This window comes from Saccopteryx bilineata, chromosome 3 (genome assembly GCF_036850765.1).
Source record: "Saccopteryx bilineata isolate mSacBil1 chromosome 3, mSacBil1_pri_phased_curated, whole genome shotgun sequence".
In the NCBI taxonomy this organism is placed as follows: domain Eukaryota; kingdom Metazoa; phylum Chordata; class Mammalia; order Chiroptera; family Emballonuridae; genus Saccopteryx; species Saccopteryx bilineata.
Genome location: NC_089492.1, coordinates 109741050 through 109764382, shown reverse-complemented (window position 1 = coordinate 109764382; position 23333 = coordinate 109741050).

Sequence of the window (23333 nt, the reverse complement as noted above, 5' to 3'; positions counted from 1 at the left end):
GAGAGAATTTATCAACAGAAAGCCCCCACTCCAGGAAATACTAAGGGGGGTTTTCCAACCAGATTCAAAGAACAAAAGAAAACAACACCACAAGTAACAGCTCCACCAAGAACACAATAAAACCAAACTTAAACTGTGACAACAAAGGAAAAAAAGGGGGGAGAGGATGGAGATTAACAGTAGCAAAGGATGATGAAGTGCAGAAATACTTATAAGATAGGGTAGTACAATGAATATGGTAGGTACCCTTTTCATTACTTAATGGTAACCACCCTTAAAAAAACCACCACAAAAACACCTGACTTAAAAAAGGTAGCAACAGAGGAAAGAAGTATGGAACACAAACAAACAAAAACAAATGATAGAAAAACAAAAGAGAAGAATCAAACTAGATAAAAAACTAACAGAAAGCAATTTATAAAATGGCAGTAGGGAACCCACAAGTGTCAATAATTACACTAAATGTAAATGGATTAAACTTACCAATAAAAAGACACAGAGTAGCAGAATGGATTAAAAAAGAAAATCCAACTATATGCTGCCTACAAGAAACACATCTAAGCAACAAGGATAAAAACAAATTCAAAGTGAAAGGCTGGAAAACAATACTCCAAGCAAACAACACCCAAAACAAAGCAGGCGTAGCAATACTCATATCTAATAATGCTGACTACAAGACAGAAAAAGTACTCAGAGACAAAAATGGTCATTTCATAATGATTAAGGGGAAGTTGAATCAAGAAGACATAACAATCCTTAATATATATGCACCAAACCAAGGAGCACCAAAATATATAAGACAGCTACTTATTGACCTTAAAACAAAAACTAACAAAAATACAATCATACTTGGAGACCTCAATACACCGCTGACGGCTCTAGATCGGTCATCCAAACAGAGAATCAATAAAGATATAGTGGCCTTAAATGAAATACTAGAACACCTGGGTATGATAGACATCTACAGGACACTTCATCCCAAAGCGACAGAGTATACATTTTTCTCTAGTGTACATGGAACACTCTCAAGAATTGACCATATGTTGGGCCACAAAGACAATATCAGCAAATTTAGAAAAATTGAAATTGTGCCAAGCATATTCTCTGATCATAAAGCCTTGAAACTAGAATTCAACTGCAAAAAAGAGGGGGAAAACCCCACAAACACGTGGAAACTAAACAACATACTTCTAAAAAATGAATGGGTCAAAGAAGAAATAAGCGCAGAGATCAAAAGATATATACAGACAAATGAAAATGAAAATATGACATATCAGAATCTCTGGGATGCAGCAAAAGCAGTAATAAGAGGAAAGTTCATATCACTTCAGGCCTATATGAACAAAGAAGAGAGAGCCCAAGTAAACCACTTAACTTCACACCTTAAGGAACTAGAAAAAGAAGAACAAAAACAACCCAAAACCAGCCGAAGAAAGGAGATAATAAAAATCAGAGCAGAAATAAATGAAATAGAGAACAGAAAAACTATAGAAAAAATCAATAAAACAAGGAGCTGGTTCTTTGAAAAGATCAACAAAATTGACAAACCCTTGGCAAGACTCACCAAGGAAAAAAGACACAGGACTCAAATAAATAAAATCCAAAATGAAAAAGGAGAGATCTCCACAGACATCATAGATATACAAAGAATTATTGTAGAATACTATGAAAAATTATATGCCACCAAATACAACAATCTAGAAGAAATGGATAAATTCCTAGAACAATACAACCTTCCTAGACTGAGTCATGAAGAAGCAGAAAGCCTAAACAGACCAATCAGCAGGGAGGAAATAGAAAAAACTATTAAAAATCTCCCCAAAAATAAAAGTCCAGGCCCAGACGGTTATACTAGTGAATTCTATCAAACATTCAAAGAAGACTTGGTTCCTATTCTACTCAAAGTCTTCCAAAAAGTTGAAGAAGAAGCAATACTTCCAAACACATTTTATGAGGCCAACATAACCCTCATACCGAAACCTGGCAAGGATGGCACAAAGAAAGAAAACTACAGACCAATATCTCTAATGAATACAGATGCTAAAATACTAAACAAAATACTGGCAAACCGAATACAACAACATATTAAAAAAATAATACATCATGATCAAGTGGGATTCATCCCAGTATCTCAAGGATGGTTCAACATACGCAAAACGGTTAACGTAATACACCATATCAACAAAACCAAGAACAAAAACCACATGATCTTATCAATAGATGCAGAAAAGGCTTTTGATAAAATACAACACAATTTTATGTTTAAGACTCTCAACAAAATGGGTATAGAAGGAAAATATCTCAACATGATAAAGGCCATATATGATAAACCATCAGCCAACATCCTATTAAACGCATAAAACTGAGGACTTTCTACCTTAAATCAGTAACAAGACAGGGTTGTCCACTCTCTCCACTCTTATTCAATGTGGTGCTAGAAGTTCTGGCCAGAGCAATCAGACAAGACAAAGAAATAAAAGGCATCCATATCGGAAAAGAAGAAGTAAAGCTATCACTTTTTGCTGATGATATGATCCTATACATCGAAAACCCGAAGGACTCCACAAAAAGATTATTAGAAACAATAAACCAATACAGTAAGGTCGCAGGATACAAAATTAACATACAAAAGTCCATAGCCTTTCTATATGCCAACAATGAAATATTAGAAAACGAACTCAAAAAAATAATCCCCTTCACAATTGCAACAAAAAAAATAAAATACCTAGGAATAAACATAATAAAGAACGTAAAGGACCTATATAATGAAAATTACAAAGCATTGTTAAGGGAAATCGAAAAAGATACAATGAGGTGGAAAAATATTCCTTGTTCTTGGATAGGAAGAATAAATATAATCAAAATGGCCATATTACCCAAAGCAATATACAAATTTAATGCAATTCCCATCAAAATCCTTATGAGATTTCTTAAAGAAATGGAACAAAAAATCATCAGATTTATATGGAACTATAAAAAACCCCGAATAGCCAAAACAATCCTAAGGAAAAAGAATGAAGCTGGGGGCATTACAATACCTGACTTTAAACTATATTATAGGGCCACGATAATCAAAACAGCATGGTATTGACAAAAAAATAGACACTCAGACCAATGGAACAGAATAGAAAGCCCAGAAATAAAACCACATATATATGGTCAAATAATCTTTGATAAAGGGGCCAACAACACACAATGGAGAAAAGAAAGCCTCTTCAACAAATGGTGTTGGGAAAACTGGAAAGCCACATGCAAAAGAATGAAACTCGACTATAGCCTGTCCCCGTGTACTAAAATTAATTCAAAATGGATCAAAGACCTAAATATAAGACCTGAAACAATAAAGTACATAGAAGAAGACATACGTACTAAACTCATGGACCTGGGTTTTAAAGAACATTTTATGAACTTGACTCCAATGGCAAGAGAAGTGAAGGCAAAGATAAATGAATGGGACTACATCAGAATTAAAAGTTTTTGCTCAGCAAGAGAAACTGATATCAAAATAAACAGACAGCCAACTATATGGGAACTGATATTTTCAAACGACAGCTCAGATAAGGGCCTAATATCCAAAATATACAAAGAACTCATAAAACTCAACAACAAACAAACAAACAATCCAATAAAAAAATGGGAAGAGGACATGAACAGACACTTCTCCCAGGAAGAGATACAAATGGCCAACAGATATATGAAAAGATGCTCAGCTTCATTAGTTATTAGAGAGATGCAAATCAAAACTACAATGAGATACCACCTCACCTCTGTTAGATTAGCTATTATCAACAAGACGGGTAATAGCAAATGTTGGAGAGGCTGTGGAGAAAAAGGAACCCTCATTCACTGTTGGTGGGACTGTAAAGTAATACAACCATTATGGAGGAAAGTATGGTGGTTCCTCAAAAAACTGCAAATAGAACTACCTTATGACCCAGCAATCCCTCTACTGGGTATATACCCCAAAACCTCAGAAACATTGATACGTGAAGACACATGTAGCCCCATGTTCATTGCAGCACTGTTCACAGTGGCCAAGACATGGAAACAACCAAAAAGCCCTTCAATAGAAGACTGGATAAAGAAGATGTGGCACATATACACTATGGAATACTACTCAGCCATAAGAAATGATGACATCAGATCATTTACAGCAAAATGGTGGGATCTTGATAACATTATACGGAGTGAAATAAGTAAATCAGAAAAAAACAAGAACTACATGATTCCATACATTGGTGGAACATAAAAATGAGACTAAGAGACATGGACAAGAGTGTGGTGGTTACCAAGGGTGTGGGGGGAGGGAGGACATGGGAGGGAGGGAGGGAGAGAGTTAGGGGGAGGGGGAGGGGCACAGAGAACTAGATAGAGGGTGACGGAGGACAATCTGACTTTGGGCGAGGGGTTTGCAACATAATTTGATGACAAAATAACCTAGACATGTTTTCTTTGAATATATGTACCCTGATTTATTAATGTCATCCCATTACCATTAATAAAAATTTATTAAAAAAAAAAAAAGAGACAATTTAGGTTTTGGGGGAAAAAAAAAGTTTTTGCTCAGCAAGAGAAACTGATATCAAAATAAACAGACAGCCAACTAAATGGGAAATGTTATTTTCAAACAACAGCTCAGATAAGGGTCTAATATCCAAAATTTACAAAGAACTCATAAAACTCAACAACAAACAAACAAACAATCCAATAAAAAAATGGGAAGAGGACATGAACAGACACTTCTCCCAGGAAGAGATACAAATGGCCAACAGATATATGAAAAGATGCTCAGTTTCACTAGTTATTAGAGAAATGCAAATAAAACCTACAATGATATACCACCTCACACCTGTTAGATCTGCTATTATCAACAAGACGGTAATAGCAAATGTTGGAGAGGCTGCGGAGAAAAGGGAACTCTCATCCACTGTTGGTGGGACTGTAATGTAGTTCAACCATTATGGAGGAAAGTATGGTGGTTCCTCAAAAAACTGCAAATAGAACTACCTTATGACCCAGCAATCCCTCTACGGGGTATATACCCCAAAACCTCAGAAACATTGATACGTGACGACACATGTAGCCCCATGTTCATTGCAGCACTGTTCACAGTGGCCAAGACATGGAAACAACCAAAAAGCCCTTCAATAGAAGACTGGATAAAGAAGATGTGGCACATATACACTATGGAATACTACTCAGCCATAAGAAATGATGACATCAGATCATTTACAGCAAAATGGTGGGATCTTGATAACATTATACGGAGTGAAATAAGTAAATCAGAAAAAAACAAGAACTACATGATTCCATACATTGGTGGAACATAAAAATGAGACTAAGAGACATGAACAAGAGTGTGGTGGTTACCAGGGGTTGGGGGAGGGAGGACGCAGAAAGGAGGGAGGGAGAGAGTTAGGGGGAAGGGGAGGGGCACAGAGAACTGGATAGACGGTGACGGAGGACAATCTGACTCTGTGCATGGGGTATGCAACATAATTTAATGACAGGATAACCTAGACATGTTTTCTTTGAATATATGTACCCTGATTTATTAATGTCATCCCATTAATATTAATAAAAATTTATTAAAAAAAAAAGAAAATACTATGAAGAACTGTATGCCAAAAAACTAGACAACCTAGGTAAAATGTATTAATTCCTTGAAACATATAATCTTTCAAAAATCAATCTGGAAGAATCAGAAAGCCTAAACAGATCGATTACAACAAATGAGATCAAAACAGTTATCAAGAAACTCCTCAAAACCAAACACCCTGGGCCAGATAGCTTCACAGTTGAATTCTTCCAAATATTCAAAGAACTAACTCCTATCCTTCTCAAGCTATTTCAAAAAATTCAAGAGAAGGGAAGACTTCCAAGCTCCTTTTATGAGGCATGCATAATTTTGATTCCAAAACCAGGCAAAGACAACACAAAGAAAGAAAACTATAGACCAATATCCCTGATGAATTTAGATGCTAAAATTCTCAACAAAATATTAGCAAATAAGATTGAGCAATATATGAAAAAAATCATACATCATGATCAAGTGGCATTTATTCTGGGGAAGCAAGGCTGGTACAATATTCATAAATCAATCAATGTGATTCATCACATAAACAAAAGGAAGGAGAAAAACCATATGATAATATAAATAGATGCAGAAAAAGCATTTGATAAAATCCCGCATTCATTTATGATCAAAACTCTCAGCAAAATGGGAATACAGGGAACATACCTCAACATGATAAAGGCCATCTATGAGAAACCCACAGCCAACATCATACTCAATGGGCAAAAGTTAAAAGCAATCCCCTTAAGATCAGGAACAAGGCAGGAGTGCCCTCTTTCACCACTCTTATTCAACATAGTTCTGGAAGTCCTAGCCACAACAATCAGACAAGAAGAAGAAATAAAAGGCATCCAATTGGAAAAGACGAAGTAAAACTATTATTTGCTGAAGATATGATACTGTACATAGAAAACTCTAAAGTCTCAGTCAAAAAACTACTGGATCTGATAAATGAATTCAGCAAGGTGGCAGAATATAAAATTAATACTCAGAAATCAGAGGCATTTTTATACACTAACAATGAACTGTCAGAAAGAGAAATAAAGGAAACAATCCCCTTCACTATTGCAATGAAAAAAAAAAAAGTAGCTAGGAGTAAGTTTAACCAAGGAGATTAAAGACTTTACTTGGAAAATTATAAAACATTGATAAAAGAAATCAAGGAAGATACAAACAAGTGGAAGCATATACCGTGCTCATGGTTAGGAAGAATAAACATCATTAAAATGTCCATATTACCCAAAGCAATTTATAAATTCAATATAATTCCTATTAAAATACCAATGACATACTTCAAAGATATAGAACAAATATTCCAAAAATTCATATGGAATCAATAAGTAACACGAATAGCCTCAGCAATCTTGAAAAGGAAGAATAAAGTGGGTGATATCACACTTCCTGATATCAAGTTATACTACAAGGCCATTGTACTCAGAACCATTTGGTAATGGCATTACAAATGCCATTGATCTATATGCCTGTGGCCACAGGCATCCACAGGCATATAAATCAATAGAATGAAACAGAGAACCCAGAAATAAACCTGCACCTTTATGAACAATTGATATTTGATAAAGGACGTAATAGCATACAATGGAGTAAAGACAATTTTTTTAACAAATGGTGTTGGGAAAATTGGACAGCTACCTGAAAAAATAAAGTGGGTGGTATCAAATTCCATTTATCTATATGCCTGTGGGCCAATCACAGCGCCATTTGGTTGCTCTGCTACAGGCCACCATGAAAGCTGAAATGCCTACTAGTGGACAGTAGGGACTGGGTTGACCAGCACTGCAAAAGTGGGCAGTTTTTATAAAATGTTTGGTGACCCCTGCCTTAATTGTTCATTGATTGCTTTCTCATATGTGCCTTGACCACGAGCCTTCAGTAGAGTAAGTAACCCCTTGCTCAAGCCAGCGACCTTGGGTCCAAGCTGGTGAGCTTTTTTGCTCAAGCCAGATGAGCCCATGCTCAAACTGGTGACCTCGGGGTCTTGAACCTGGGTCTTCCGCATCCCAGTCTGACACTGTATCCACTGCACCACCACCTGGTCAGGCCACCCCCATGTTTATGGTAGAGTTGTTTACAGTAGCCAAGATATGGAAACAGCCCAAATGTCCTTCAGTGGACGAGTGGATTAAAAAGCAGTGGTGCATGTACACAATGGAATACTAGGGGCCATGAAAAAGAAGGAAATCTTACCTTTTGCGACAACATGGATGGACCTGGAAACTATTATGTTGAGTGAAATAAGCCAGGCAGAGGGAGAAAAATACCTTATGACCTCACTCATTTGAGGAATCCAATGAACAATATGAACTGAGGAACGGTATAGAGACAGAGTCGGGATCAATGGATCAAGAGGGAAAACAGAGGGAATGGGGATGATAGGAAGGGATTAGAAATGGGAAAGAGATTGGTGAAATTATACTGACATAACACAACATTATAGAGAGCAGAAAAGCTAATCCTGTAGGGAAAGGGGGAGGGTGTTGTAGGAGAGGGTAAAGGAGGATGTTGTGGGCAACACGGGGGAGGAGGGATACATTTGGGGGGACACTAGTGTCTATTTAAACACAATAAATTAAAATAAAAAAATACTATTTACGTTTACATCAACAACAAAAAAATCTTTCAGTGAAGCACAATAATTCCTCCCCAGTGTCAACTTTATTTTGTGAATAGTTCATGATTTCACTTCTGTATAATTGTAACAATTTTATTGTCATTTTACATTGATTGAGTATCTTAATGAGGATAATGAAAAGAATCTACAGACTGGGTATAGAAAATGAAGTAGATTATAGAAGAGTTTACCATTTTGCAGCTAAGTCTTGAGAGAGATAATGTCAAGAGAAAGTAGATTGGGGATTAAACTATGTGAAGGAAGCATACACTAAATTTACAATCAATAAATCTCATTATTCACACACACACACACACACACATACACACACATACAAATCAAAAATTAAGAAAAGGTTTATGTATGGCCAGTAGCCACAGCCATTGCGGCCATTCACATGAAGGTTCCCATTAGATTTGAGCAGATGGTTAAGAAACAGTGGAGCCAAAAAATGGTGGGCCATTCCTTTATTGTAGCCTTGCAACCGGCCGACAAGTAAACACACAGAGGGCTCCAAAACCCACTCACAGGAGTTCCACAACCAGAAGAATCTTTTCTGGTTTTTCCTAGAATAAAAGACCCCTACCAGTCTTAGTTACCTCTGGTTCCCCATCTATACACCTTCTTCCTTCTCCTATCTGCACAAACTGGCTTCTCCTTCAACACCCTGCCATCTTGGCTTTCCTCTTTCTCTTCTCCTTCTAAAAAACTACTTGGGCCCACAAAGACTCCTCCTCCAGCATACATTAGCATAACAGTGGCCCTTCTCAAGCAGGAATGCAATTCAAAATCAACTGCCCTGCACTGAGGGCAAGCACACATGTGGTTGCCCAGCGCCATTTTTAACAATAAAAGTGAGCAAACTCAAATAACACAAATTTTACAAACTCATTTGTCCAACAGTATAACTTGTTTTAGATGCATACCCTTACAGCAGGCAGAAATAAAGAACACTTAGAGATATTCCTATAGAAACACACTGATAATGAACATAAGTGAATAAATCTTGCTGATTGTATAAATAACCATTAAAATTCATCTGTATTGATTAAATACTTTCTAATGAAGCATTGAATCAGGCATTTTAACCCTAAATGGTCTGTCTTGAGCCAGAGAAGTGAGGAAACAAAAATGAGAAATAATAACACGGTGTTAAAAACAAAATTCTATCATATATCTGAAGGTCTACTTGGCTTTATTAAGCAATTCTTGAATCGGGAAATATCTAGCAACTAGAAGGGTGCTCAGAGGGGGTATATAAAATGGGAGGTTATTATAGGTAAGAGGGTGGAGCAAGGAGATATTTGCAAAATAAAAGAATTATTTTTAGGCCAGGGCATGTTTTTTTTTGGTGTGATGGTAGTGGTGGGGGATGTGGAAGAAAGGACTGGAAAGAATTTTATCAGGCAAATTGTCTCTTCTTCCTCTGGGAAATGGCGAGGCCTAAGTGGCAGACAGAAAAATTCAGACTGGTTGAATAAGACTACATTTCTGGAAGAGGTTGAAACCGCAATCAGATAAGGTATTAATTCTATTAAATCTAGGTTGGTATCATGGTCTTTAGCAGGAGTGACACCATTTGAGGCCTGTAGTTTTCTCTTTAACATTGGAAACCAAGAAAAAAGAAAAAAAAAGGAACCAAAATAGGAACAGAAACATGGGAACAAAAACAAATTAGGAAAAATAGTAAGGAGACTGGGGTTTTGTACCTCTTTTTTTACTCTCCATGTGACCTTTAACCTTCCTGTGAATGTCTGCTCTTGTCATGAAATTATAGTAAGGATGATAAATACAGATATACACTGAAAAATAAATAGTGGAATGTAGACATAATATTCTTAATTGTTATTTTTTGGCTATACTTTTTCCTTTGCCTTTCAGTGATTTACAAAACAAAAAGTCAGGTTCCATTTCAACAACTCTTTGTAAAACTAAAGATTTCCAATGCCAATGTAATGATCACTATAACATAATTCCAGAGAAACCCCTATTTTGACAAAATTTGAGCTGTTAAAGCAAAAGTAAATAGCACTCCAGAGCAGGCAAGTCTCACTAAAATTAATTCTGAAGTAGAGCTGGACATCTCTCTGAAGGTTTATCTGTCTCGTGCTGATCTATTTCAGGGAGAATAAATATGCTCAAGATTTCAGCAACTTTAGCCTCTCATGCTTTATGTTATTGTTTCTAACTGCCCTTGTTGTTTAATCAAAGGCACATATTAATTTCTGTGATATAGTCGGATCAGGCAGTAAAAATCAAGAGCATTATTCTTCAGGGATTCTAGACCATTATAAGAAATAGGTAGAACAGGTAACCCAATGTACTTTTTTATAGCTTAAAGCTAGACCAGTTCTTGCTGATCTAATATAAAATAGAATTTGTTTTCTGCTCTTAAACCTTTTTAGGGTTTTAAGCATTTAAACAAAGTGGAATCACCTAGAAGCTAATCACCTAGAAATTATTTTATATATATATATATATTACTTGGAAAAGAGAAATGGAAAAATGCAAAACATGTTTAAGAGTGCTGTGTGTATCTTCTTATCAACAAACCTGCCTTTCTGATAGGACAACATAAAGTCTAAGTAACTAGATAAGCAGATCAATTTCAAGAATCAAAGATAGAAAGTTAAGAGGAAAAGGAGGAAATGTACCATACTCCTAGATAAAAGGAAAGTTAATGCTAATCCCTTTTTAATCATTGTATAGAATTCTTAAAAGATACAGGCTCAGGATGAATTACACGAACCCTAACCCAGGGATTTTTGAAGGCTAGAAAGGTGGGCTGCTAGAAAGGTAAAATTTTGACTGTCATAAGAAATCCAAATAGATTGTACTGCATGTCTGTTCCTACATGCTATAGCATTATTAACTAATTCTATTAATGCTTTCATGAACTAGAGTCGTAACAGCCAAAACACATTAGTACCATAGAATGAATTTGAAAAGAATATATAACATGGTCTGCATTAGAGGTATAGGTATAGATATTATTTTCAGATATTTTTAAATCTGTCATGCTTTGTGCACAGGTTGATTCTAAAAATTATATCCAATAAACAGGCTTTACAGTATTATGAGTATATAAGTGTTTTTCACCATAAAACCAAATAGTACACATGGGACTTCAGGAGAAGAAATGGAATCTATTGACAGTAACCTCATGCCTCTCAAAGAAACATGATATTAAGAACAAAGGATTCTCTCTCGCTATCTCTTTTTAAATATTCCAAAAATATTTGGAACATTTCTCAAAATTGATACATTTTAATTTGCCTCATATACAGGCCATTAATTTATAAATATGTATTTTTATTTTGTTTTTATTGGTGTTTTTAATTGTCTCTCATGTGAAAATATTACTCTAGTTACCAGTAGGGTAGAAAGGAATCTCAGTAGTCAGAATTAAAACAAACTTAACTTTGAGATATCTGACTTTAATTTTTACATGTTTATCAGTAAGACTTAATGGGTAGATGTATGCAAAGTATTTCATTTATTAAGATGCTAAAGCTTTTGGATCTGGAGGTAGCATCCATGGAATGAGCATGGTTAAAAGCAAGCCAGGATCTTCAGTTCTTGGCCTCATTGAAAGGGCTTCTCTTTACTTCTGAATCTTTACATGTGAGCACATTGTCAGTAAGTCATCCTGAAATCTGGGATTCACATGAAAGCTACGTCTGGCATTCCTATTGAAGGGTGAGTTCTAAATTGGGTGGGATTCTACAGAAACTATTTATTTCTTGGTGGGGCATGAGGAAAGGGCATTGGGAGATGTGTATTTTCCCCAGGTGGTTCAGAGAAATGAGGAAGAGATTTTTGAAAAAGCCATTAAATCTCTGAAAGGCTTATTATCAATACAGCAATGTGGCTTTTATGTGACACAGAATAATCTACAGTAAAGCCTTTCAAAATCAGGCAATTGCTACATTTAGAGTTATTTTAAGACACTGGAGACTTCCTTAGGTCTTCTTAATGCAGCAGCATTTTTTCGAAATGATACATTACGTGTTTAGAATAGGGACAGGAGGAGAAAGAAATGGTAAATGCTGGCTTAGAGTGTGTACTTGGTAGGAAAGTATTTCTAAAAGTTCTGCCCTGAAAGATGAAATGAACATGCTGATTGGGCTCATTCGCTGCAATTTTCTCCTCTGGTTTCCCATTATGGAATGGTCCACTAACCCTCTTCACTGCCTGTAAATGGGAGATCTTTGCCAATGTTCAAACACAGGATCAGTGCTCATTTCATTTACATCTCTTTCATGCTTACAACAAACAAACAAGAAAACAAAACCTTAAATTAAAACTCATTTTCTTTTGGATTGGCTGGGAATCCTATGTCATGTGTCCATGACAGCAACCTATACATCTAGCCTTGGCATTAATGCCTACTAAGAATAAAGCATGACTCCAAGCTTAATATTGGTATGTTATAACTCAGCATGATTGTGATAATTCTCTGTTAAGTATATCTGCCAGCTATGCTGAGGTCTGAGTGTACTTAAATAGCAGTCATAAAAATTATATTTTACAAAGCTAGAGTGACTATCACAGTTGCCCAAGTTTATCTGCTTATTAAGTCCTGGACAAACCACTAATAACTATGTGGCTCTGTCTTTTGAGGTAACACCAAATTGGTAATCTAGGGGAGGATTGGATAGGGTTGATAATATACTTTAGTTAATAAGTAGTTCATTTCAGCATGCTCTTTGAATTTAAATACTTGGGATTGGCTGTGATTGAAATTGCATAGCAGCAGGAATGAAAATATTTCCTGTGAAAAATGAGTGCCTAAGACCATTAAACTAGTTTTTATGAGAGAAAATGTGTTTTCTCTTACAGAGACTACTGTTGATCACTTTAAGAACAACCCGAATAATGAAGTGACTTGTCACATTTTTAAGTTGACATTTACGAGTTATTTTGATTTAAGGGTGACAATTAAGAGGTGGTTTAATGCCGTGTTAGGAAAAATAGAGCCTCTAATCTTATACTGTACAGAACTGTGATTATGGAAAAGAAAATGACTCAAAATTGTAGAAAAATTATGTTTACTTTTAGGATACCTTCTGGAAAAAATAAAACACGCACTGGAATTGTTAGAGTTGAAAAACTGAGAATCAATGTGTGAAAGTTAAAGTGACCAGTTACCATATATTTTTACCTACAATTTCTATACCTTATTCTTTGGCCCTTTTAAAACACTTCAAGGTACCTGCAGGCTTAACATTTTATCAGAATTTATTTCTCCTCAGATAAGTAAATATTATTGTAGTTCTTTACAATATTTTTGTTGTTGTTTAGAAAGGATGGCCGTCTCTACAGGGTTCTATGCTCATTACAGTTTATGTGACAGCATCTCTGGGGTTGTGACTTACAACCAATGCTGTCTGCTCTTTCTCCCTGATTGACACTTGTGTAAAGTAACTCACCTTCTGAATTTTAGATGTGGTTGTTTGTTGGGTTGGTGCCTGTAGAGATAGTGGCCATATTCTCATCTTCATGTGACAAACTTGAAGATAAAAGCAACACTCTGAGGATGACAAAGTGAAGAGAGAACTCCCAGGCCCTCGATTATGGCATTGTGCTGCTAAATTAACCAGTTCGGCACCAATTTCTCTACAGATTCTTGTGTGTGATGTATAAATGCCCTTATTCTTTATGACCCTTTTTGGTGCTTGTCACTAAGGACATTCTAATGGGCACAGTGGGCAGTTTCTTTGTCTTTGGACTTCCCCACCTTTCTAGGCTAATATTTGTCCCATATGTAATTATAGCACAATATTGATTATTAGCAGCCCCTGGCATGTCTTGAAACTCTTTTTATTTGGAATTGGTTTCATGCATTTGAGGTGAGAGGGTAGTAGCACTAGAAGCACTGGGACCTATTGCAACATGAATTTAAAATCTTATGAAGCATGCATTTTTACCAAAGGCAGCTTTGGTCCAAATCCACTTTTTCTCCCTGAGGTGCACACCATGACATGAAAGCTGATGGCAAAGATACATTTGACATTTTGAAATCTTCTTGCAACTCCCACATGAAGTCACTCCAGCTCTGTGAAATCTAGAACTTCTTTCACCTATTCTTCTAATTGGGTTATATCCTCATTAACCAGAGCAGCTCAGACTATGTATGATAGGAGGTTAAAACCCCAAATGATTTCCTTATTTTTCTTCCTCCCACATTAATTTTCAAACAAAATTGTATCTAATAATTTTTAAGGAGTTTAATATGTTTTAATATAGTTTAGGACTTCTCAAAAATAAACAGAAACTCATACACTTACAGACTCTAAAACTATGATTGTAGCCTGAGGACCTGTGGTGGCGCAGTGGATAAAAGCATCGACCTGGAAATGCTGAGGTTGCCAGTTCAAAACCCTGGGCTTGCCTGGTCAAGGTACCTATGGGAGTTGATGCTTCCAGCTCCTCCCCCCCGCCCCCGTCTCTCTCTTCTCTGTCTCTCCCTCTCTCTCTCCTCTCTAAAATGAATAAAAACAAACAAACAAAAACAACAACAAAAAACCCCCACTATGATTGTATAGCATAATGAATACAGCCAGTTGTCCTCTCCTAATTATTATGAAACACTGAGGTTTATGTAATAATAACAAAGCCATCTTGGTTTCTATTAGTTATCTAAAGTTTTTGTTATCAGTGATTAAAATCTTAGTCAAGTTGAAATTTAGTTATTCATTTAAAATAATCTTTATTCTTTATTGTGTTGAGTTGAGTTATGGTTATGCTAAACAGGCAATCTGGCCTTCAACAGTAATCCCTTATTGAATGTGATCTTTTATCCCTGAAGTCCATGTTCTTTTTTTTTTTTTTTTTTTTTTTTTTTTTGCATTTCTTCTGAAGCTGGAAACGGGGAGAGACAGTCAGACAGACTCCCGCATGCACCCAACCGGGATCCACCCGGCACGCCCACCAGGGGCGAGCTCTGCCCACCAGGGGGCAATGCTCTGCCCCTCCGGGGCGTCGCTCTGCCGCGACCAGAGCCACTCTAGTGCCTGGGGCAGAGGCCAAGGAGCCATCCCCAGCGCCCGGGCCATCTTTGCTCCAATGGAGCCTCGGCTGCGGGAGGGGAAGAGAGAGACAGAGAGGAAGGAGGGGTGGGGGGTGGAGAAGCAAATGGGTGCTTCTCCTATGTGCCCTGGCCGGGAATCGAACCCGGGTCCCCTGCACGCCAGGCCGACGCTCTACCGCTGAGCCAACCGGCCAGGGCTATGTTCTTTTTACTAAGGAATTTTTTTCTGTATTAGGTCCAATTGGAAATGTCTTGTTCATCCTTAGCAACGTAGAATGTGGTATTGTCTTTTAGATGAAGGTTCTAACAGCATTTTCTTTTCTTACTGTGTAAGATAGTGATATGACTAATAGAGACAAATAGTATATGCTCAACAACAGCTAGCTTCTCTGCTTCAACTAGACTTTACTTTTGTTGAGGGTGGCTCTATGGCAGGGGTCCTCAAACTTTTTACACAGGGGGCCAGTTCACTGTCCCTCAGACCGTTGGAGGGCTGGACTATAAAAAAAACTATGAACAAATCCCTATGCACACTGCACATATCTTATTTTAAAGTAAAAAAACCAAAATGGGAACAAATACAATATTTAAAATAAAGGACAAGTAAATTTAAATCAACAAACTGACCAGTATTTCAATGGGAACTATGCTCCTCTCACTGACCACCAATGAAAGAGGTGCCCCTTCTGGAAGTACGGCGGGGGGCCGGATAAATGGCCTCAGGGGGCCGCATGTGGCCAGCAGGCTGTAGTTTGGGGACCCCTGCTCTATGGTATTATTTATCAATATTTAGTAGATACTTTATAAATACTTGTTGAATGAGTTAATAAAAATAGCCCTTTCCAGATCCACTCTAAATTCCAGCAACATACTGTATTATGTAGTTATTATGATGAATCAAAACAACTATCATGTGTCCAGTTTACATACACCATCCTGTTAAGTTAGGCAATAGTACATGGATGGGGATCAACACCTGGATTGGTAGAGAGAGAAGCTATTGGCGTCTTTAGTCAACTCAATCTTCCACAAAAACAAAGAAAATATGACAAGTTAACACAAACAACCATTTGAGTACTTCAGAAATTAACGAAAGACACACAAAAAGACAATTAGGAATCTATTCAAGAGAAACTATTGAATTGAGGTAAGACAGGTGAGGCCCTTGATTTTTCTACTTGGGGCTGTTGCCATTCCCTCTCCTTTCCCAGCTCAGCAGCATGGAAGTTGTTAATAGCCATGTAACTAATGGGGACTGATATCTTTCTGAAGTTCCATTAAATATTCTATCTGCAGAGCATAGTAAATATCTCTATTTCCAGGGTATTATGGCTATTTGATTTTACTTAGATCTCAGTTTGATGAAAATGCATACCCCCTGGATATTATTACTGAAAATAGTAGCAATCTGCTAGCAGTATCACAGCTCCTGAAGACTGCGGTTTCAGTTGAGTTGAACAAGATCCTGGGTAGGAATTTAAAAAGATTATACATCATGACCAAGTGAGATTTACCCCAATAATGCAAGGTTGGCTTAACATATGAAAATCAGTATATACATAGGAAAAAGAACAGAATCTACAAAGTCATCTCAATAGATGGGGAAAAAACATTTGATAAAGCATAACATCTGTTCATGATAAAACCACACAGATATGGAAGGTAACTTCCTTATTCTGATAAGGGATCTCTTCATTAAACCACAATTGACATCATACTTCATGTTGAAAAGCTGATTGCTTTCCCACTAAGATCAGAAACAAGACAAGGGTGTTTGCTCAACGCTGTACCACAGGTTCTAGCCAGGGCAATTAGGCAACAAAAGAAATAAAAAGTGTCCATACTAGAAAAGAAGAAGTAAAATTATTTCTATTTGCAAATGCCATAATCTTATATGTAGAAAATCCTAGGGAACCCACTAAAAACTGTTTGAAATGGTTACAAGTCCAGTGAAATTGCAGAATGCAAACCAATATGTCAAAATCAATTTTATTTCTACATACTATCAATGAACAATTTGAAAATATTCACTAATTTTATTTAAAGTAGTATGTGAATTAATTTTCAACAAGAGTGCTTAGACAATTCAGTGGGAAAAGAATAGACTTTTTAACAAGCGGTGATGATCAACTGGATCTCCATGTGTAGAAGAATTAAGTTGGGTCCTTATAGCTGATATAAAAAATAACTCTGGTGTATCAATGTCTCAAAAATAAGAGCAAAAACTATAAAAATTTTAAATAAAAATAGAAATAAATTCTTATGTCCTTTGATTAGACAGTGGTTTCTAAGATATCACACCAAAAGCACAAGAAACAAGGGAAATACATAAATACATACCTTAAATTAAACATTTGTGTTGCAAAAAATACCATCAAGTAAGTGAAAACCCATAGAACTGGAGAAAATATTTACAAATTATGTATCTAGTAAGTGAGTTGTCTGCAGAATATATAAAGAATGCTTGTAATTCAATAATGAAAAGACTATTCAGTTAAACACTGGGAAAAGGATATGAAGAGATATTTCTTTAAAAAGATATACAGATGACTAATAAGCACTTGAAACATGTGTAGTCATTAGGAAAATGCAAATCAAAACGACAATGAGATACCACTTCATATCTATTAGCATAGGTACTATAAAAAGAACACAAAAAATAAAGGGTTGGCAAGCATGTGGAGAAATTGGAACCCTCTTCATTGCTCTTGGAAATGTAAAATGGTATAGCCACTTTGGAAAATATCCTCTCAGTCCTTGGTCATTTTAAACAGCAATTTTACTAGATATATTTTCAAGAGAAATGAAAACATATATCTACACAAAACATTGTACAAAAATGCCCATAACTGTTTGTTCATAATCATTAAAAAGTAGAGTTGACCCAGGTGTCCATCAACTGATAAATGGATAAACAAAACATACACTGATTCAAAAATTAGTTCATAAGGGAAGGACAGTCACTCTTGAATTTACAAACTTGTTTTCACTCCAGACCTTACCTGGTAATACTTTTTTAATACAGCCTCATGGATTTTAAAAATTGCTAATTTATGCAGCAAAAGTAAAAGAGTACATATCAAAGAACTTAGAGAGACAGATCTCCCATTTTTTTCTGTATGAATTTTTAAGATTTTAAGTGTATCTGTGTTTTATAAAGTATTTCCAGGTTTTTGATTTCTTTTCAATGTCAAAATGGAGATAATGAAAGGAAGACAGAAAGTTTTCTATTCACTTATTATTTAGATATTTGCTCAAAAAGTATTTATTAAATGCCTCCAAGGCATTCTGCTAGACTTTGGAGTTTTTAGTCTAGTGTTACCAGTCTAATTGTAATTTACTAAGGCAGACTTCTCTTGATGAACACTCATTGCAGGAAAAACACTGAGAAAATTGATAGATCTGGTTGGTCACTCTCCTTAAAACGTTTCCTGCCCTGGCCGGTTGGCTCAGTGGTAGAGCGTTGGCTTGGCGTGTGGGGGACCCGGGTTCGATTCCCGGCCAGGGCACACAGGAGAGGTGCCCATTTGCTTCTCCACCCCCCCTCCTTCCTCTCTGTCTCTCTCTTCCCCTCCCGCAGCCAAGGCTCCATTGGAGCGAAGATGGCCCGGGCGCTGGGGATGGCTCCTTGGCCTCTGCCCCAGGCGCTAGAGTGGCTCTGGTCGCGGCAGAGCTACGCCCCGCAGGGGCAGAGCATCGCCCCCTGGTGGGCAGAGCGTAGCCCCTGGTGGGCGTGCCGGGTGGATCCCGGTCCGGAGTCTGTCTGACTGTCTCTCCCCATTTCCAGCTTAAAAAAAAAAAAATGTTTCCCAGGATTCTCAGCAGTTTATAACATCTTTTGCAGTTGTTTATTGATGAGATAGTGAAATCAACTTTGTTAAAGCTGTAAAGAAACCTCAAACTCTTCAGGGTGTAAATTAGAACAAACATCAAGTATTACATTGTCAAACTATAAACTGAAAATAAATAGACCAGATCTTTGGAACGAGAGACAAGGTAGCTACTACCAGTCAGGTATTATTCCTCCATGACAGTATTGTGAAATCAACAAGGGTTCTTTTTTTAAAAAAATTAATTTTAATGGGGTGACATTGATAAGTCAGGGTACATATGTTCAGAGAAAACATCTCTACGTTATTTTGACATTTGATTATGCTGCATTCCCATCACCCAAAGTCCAATTGTCTTCCGTCACCTTCTAGCTGATTTTCTTTGTGCCCCTCCCCTCCCCCAACCCCCTCCCTCTCCCCCCCACCCCGTAACCCCCACACTCTTGTCCGTGTCTCTGAGTCTTATTTTTATGTCCCACCTCTGTATGTGTTTTTTCTGATTTACTTATTTCGCTCAGTATAATGTTATCAAGGTCCATCCATGTTGTTGTAAATGATCCGATGTCATCATTTCTTATGGCTGAGTAGTATTCCATAGTATATATGTACCAAAGCTTTTTAATCCACTCATCCACTGATGGACACTTGGGCTGTTTCCAGATCTTCGCTATTGTGAACAATGCTGCCATAAACATGGGGGTGCATTTCTTCTTTTCAAACAGTGCTATGGTGTTCTTGGGGTATATTCCTAAAAGTGGTATAGCTGGGGCAAAAGGCAGTTCGATTTTTAATTTTTTGAGGAATCTCCATACTGTTTTCCACAGTGGCTGCCCCAGTCTGCACTCCCACCAGCAGTGCAGGAGGGTTTCCTTTTCTCCACATCCTCGCCAGCACTTATTCTGTGTTGTTTTCAACAAGGGTTCTTGACTTGTACTTCTTGGTCACTTTCCATGGAGAGGTGATATGCTGACGGATTGTGGTAACTTTCCTGTATGTGTTAGGTATCTTCACAATTTTTCAATCTCAAAAGTCACTAGCAGACCTAGTTTCTTTTTTAATAGAAATATTGAGTAAATACTGTATGTTCTTGTCTGATAAATCTGCTAATATATCCTTTTTTATTAAATCACTTGGGGACCCAAGTGGACAGACATCCCGAGTGATCTGACCCCAGCCTGGGGGACTTAATAAATCATGGGGATTTCGTTGGAAAAAAATGTTACTTGTATTTTGAGATTCATGATTTTATTCTGTGTTTTCTCTTGCATGTGCCTGTTTTACTGTTGTGGTATCTGCCTGCAGGTCAGCCAGATAGCTGCCAAATTAGCCATCTCCATGCTAATGAAAGCCCTTTCCTGCTGACCTATCAGGGTGCACTGTGAAAGAGGGGGCATGTAAGACCAAAAGAGCTGATGTTGAGGAGTGTTAGAGGAGGTCGTTGAGAGGACATGATGTTTTGTTGACCTGATAGCTGAACGTGAACATTAGGAGGCTCCTTACGCCTGCCTGTCCTTGGAATGTACGTTCTGCTCACCATTCCTACAATGGCATCTGTTTGTAAGGCTTCAGCCTTAAGAGAGCAAGGTGTTTTTGAAACCATCTGGACAGTACACTTGGCTGAACTCTGTTAAGTCCTCTATATAAACTTTTAAGATTCTGAAGAGCAGGTGTGGAAATCTATTTTTCTTACTCCCAAGATAAGCCTTTTATGTAAGTTCCCTTGCTTATTAAATCTGCCACCTACCAAAAACAAACAAACAAAAAAACCCAAAGATATTTCTAAGACTTTTGCCATATTTCACAATTAGGTTGTCTTTCTTCTTCTCAATGATTTGTAGGACTCTTTTATAAATTGTGTATATAAACTTCTTTCTGATGCTGATTGCAAGTATCTTCTGTTCTATGCCTCGGTTTTTCACTCTTTTTATGATTTTATGATTTTATAATTATAGGGAGTTCTTGAATTTAATATAGTCAAATTTATCATTCTTTTATGTTATAGTTAGAGCTACTTGTGTTTAAGAATACTTTCTGTGAAATCTTGAGGTCAAGACATTCTCCAATATTAACATATAAAATCTTTACAACTTACCTTTCGCATTTAGGTATGTAGTCCCATTGGAATTGATTTTTTAAAGATTGTAATGTAGAGTAGGAGTCAGGTTCCACCCCCTCCCCATATGTATACCCAGCTGTCACACCATCAGATTTTTGAAAAATCTGTTCTTCCCTTACTGTTTTATAGTGCCATATTTGTCATATCAAGTGATCTGTTCCTACTTATTTTTTGCTTAACTCTGTTCTACTATTGTACTATGCTGATCACTATAGCGATCTGTCTTGATATCATTAAAGCAAGCCATTGAGTTTTTAAATTTCAACTATTATGTTTGTCATTTTATAGTTCTTTTCCATTTTTTTCTCAAATTCTCTAGTCATTATTTTAGTCTTGATATTTGTTCATGTTTTCCATTAATTTTAAAGAACATGCAATTATGTTTATTTTATATTCTCTATTTGATGAGTACAGTGTTCAATAACTTCTGGGTCTGATTCTGCTGTCGGTTCTGTTGGCTTTCACTCACGGTGCCCTGTTTCCTTGCATGTTTTATAATTTTTGACTTTGATCTCATGTTTCTTAGGACTTTATCTGTAGAAATCTTTTGAGGTTTGTTTTGAAAGTGGGTTTCTTTAGAGAAAATTTGCACCATTTCTCCCATTTCTTGGCTTTGTCACCACTTTAAGTTAATGTTGCAAGCACAGAACTCAGGCCGCAAACCCATGAGAAGATCACGTTGCTGTAAAAGGTACTAAGCATAAGTATCTTTTCGATTTCTCTGGTAGAACCATTTCTTTCTCCTCAATTCTGAATGGTAGCCCTTGGTCACCCCAGCTTTTGGAGAGCTCTTATTCTATTACATATCTTATTTGGGTAGGCCCCATGTGCTGTTATCCTTCGTTTTCTGTGAGACTTTGAAAACCTAACTTCACCTAGTTTGATTAACGCTCTCAGGGCAAAGACCCATTTATTTTGTGAAGACTTTTGTGTGTGTGTGTGTGTGTGTGTGTGTGTGTGTGTGACAGAGACAGAGAGAGACAGAGAGAGGGACAGAGAGGGATAGACAGACAGGAAGGGAGAGAGATGAGAAGCATCAATTCTTCATTGTGGCACCTCAGTTTGTAATTGACTGCTTTCTCATATGTGCCTTGACCGGGGGTGGGTTGGGGAGGGGGGCTAGAGCAGACCGAGTGACCTCTTGCTCTAGCCAGAGACCTTGGGTTCAAGCTGGTGAGCCTTGCTCAAACCAGATGAGTCTGCGCTCAAGCTGGCGATCTCGGGGTTTCAAACCTGGTCCTCTGCGTTCCAGTCTGACGCTCTATCCACTACGCCACGGCCTCATCAGGCTATTTTGTGAAGACTTTAAAACTATTTTTATCTGGCATTTCCCCCATTCCCCATCACATGAGTTAGGGTATTGAGTCTGCTTTGTTAGATGACACAGAATCCCCTATATATAACTTTACCAACATCTTTGTAAAGTTAATTTCTACTGGGGTGCACCAAGTTTTTGATATGTAAAAATTAGCCCTCATGAGTAGGGTGATCATTAGTTTCCTTAACTGGAACACCTCTGAGAGTGAAATCAGGCACAATAATTACAGAGAGACCACAGATATAATATAGGGTTATCATAGGTGTCTAGGACATGTGTTGGGCAGATAAAATGTATTATGCTCACTTTGTTAAAGATGGTGCTGCCCAGGTGATATTAATGTGTGTTGGGGATTGTTGTAGCCTGGGGCTTGATTTTGGGATTAAGCCTTTCCCACCCATCTTGATGTGGGGTGGTACAATCCAATCATGCCTCAGAGAAGTGACTTTGTATTAGAGACTTCCCTATTTTGTATATTGGATTAAGGGTTTGGATTTCTACACTGTAAAATGAGGACAAAGCAGGAGCTTGCGCTCTTGGTTCCTGGGATGATTAGCATGAGAGAGCAGAGAGATCACAGCCGAGAGCAGAGAAAGGCCACATGGAGTAGGCCAGGAGAAGCAGCCAAGATGGCGGAGTGCTGAGTGAGAAGTCAGTTTGTGCAGAGTTTGTATCTGGGATAAGGAAGGAGATGGGGAACTGAGGAGAATAAGGCTGGTGAGCTAGAAACCTTTGATTCTAGGAAACTCGGATAAATCAGTAGCTTTGTGAGCACTGAATGTGAGTGGATTTTGGAGCCCAGTGTATGTTTTTACTTGCCCGCCGGGTACAA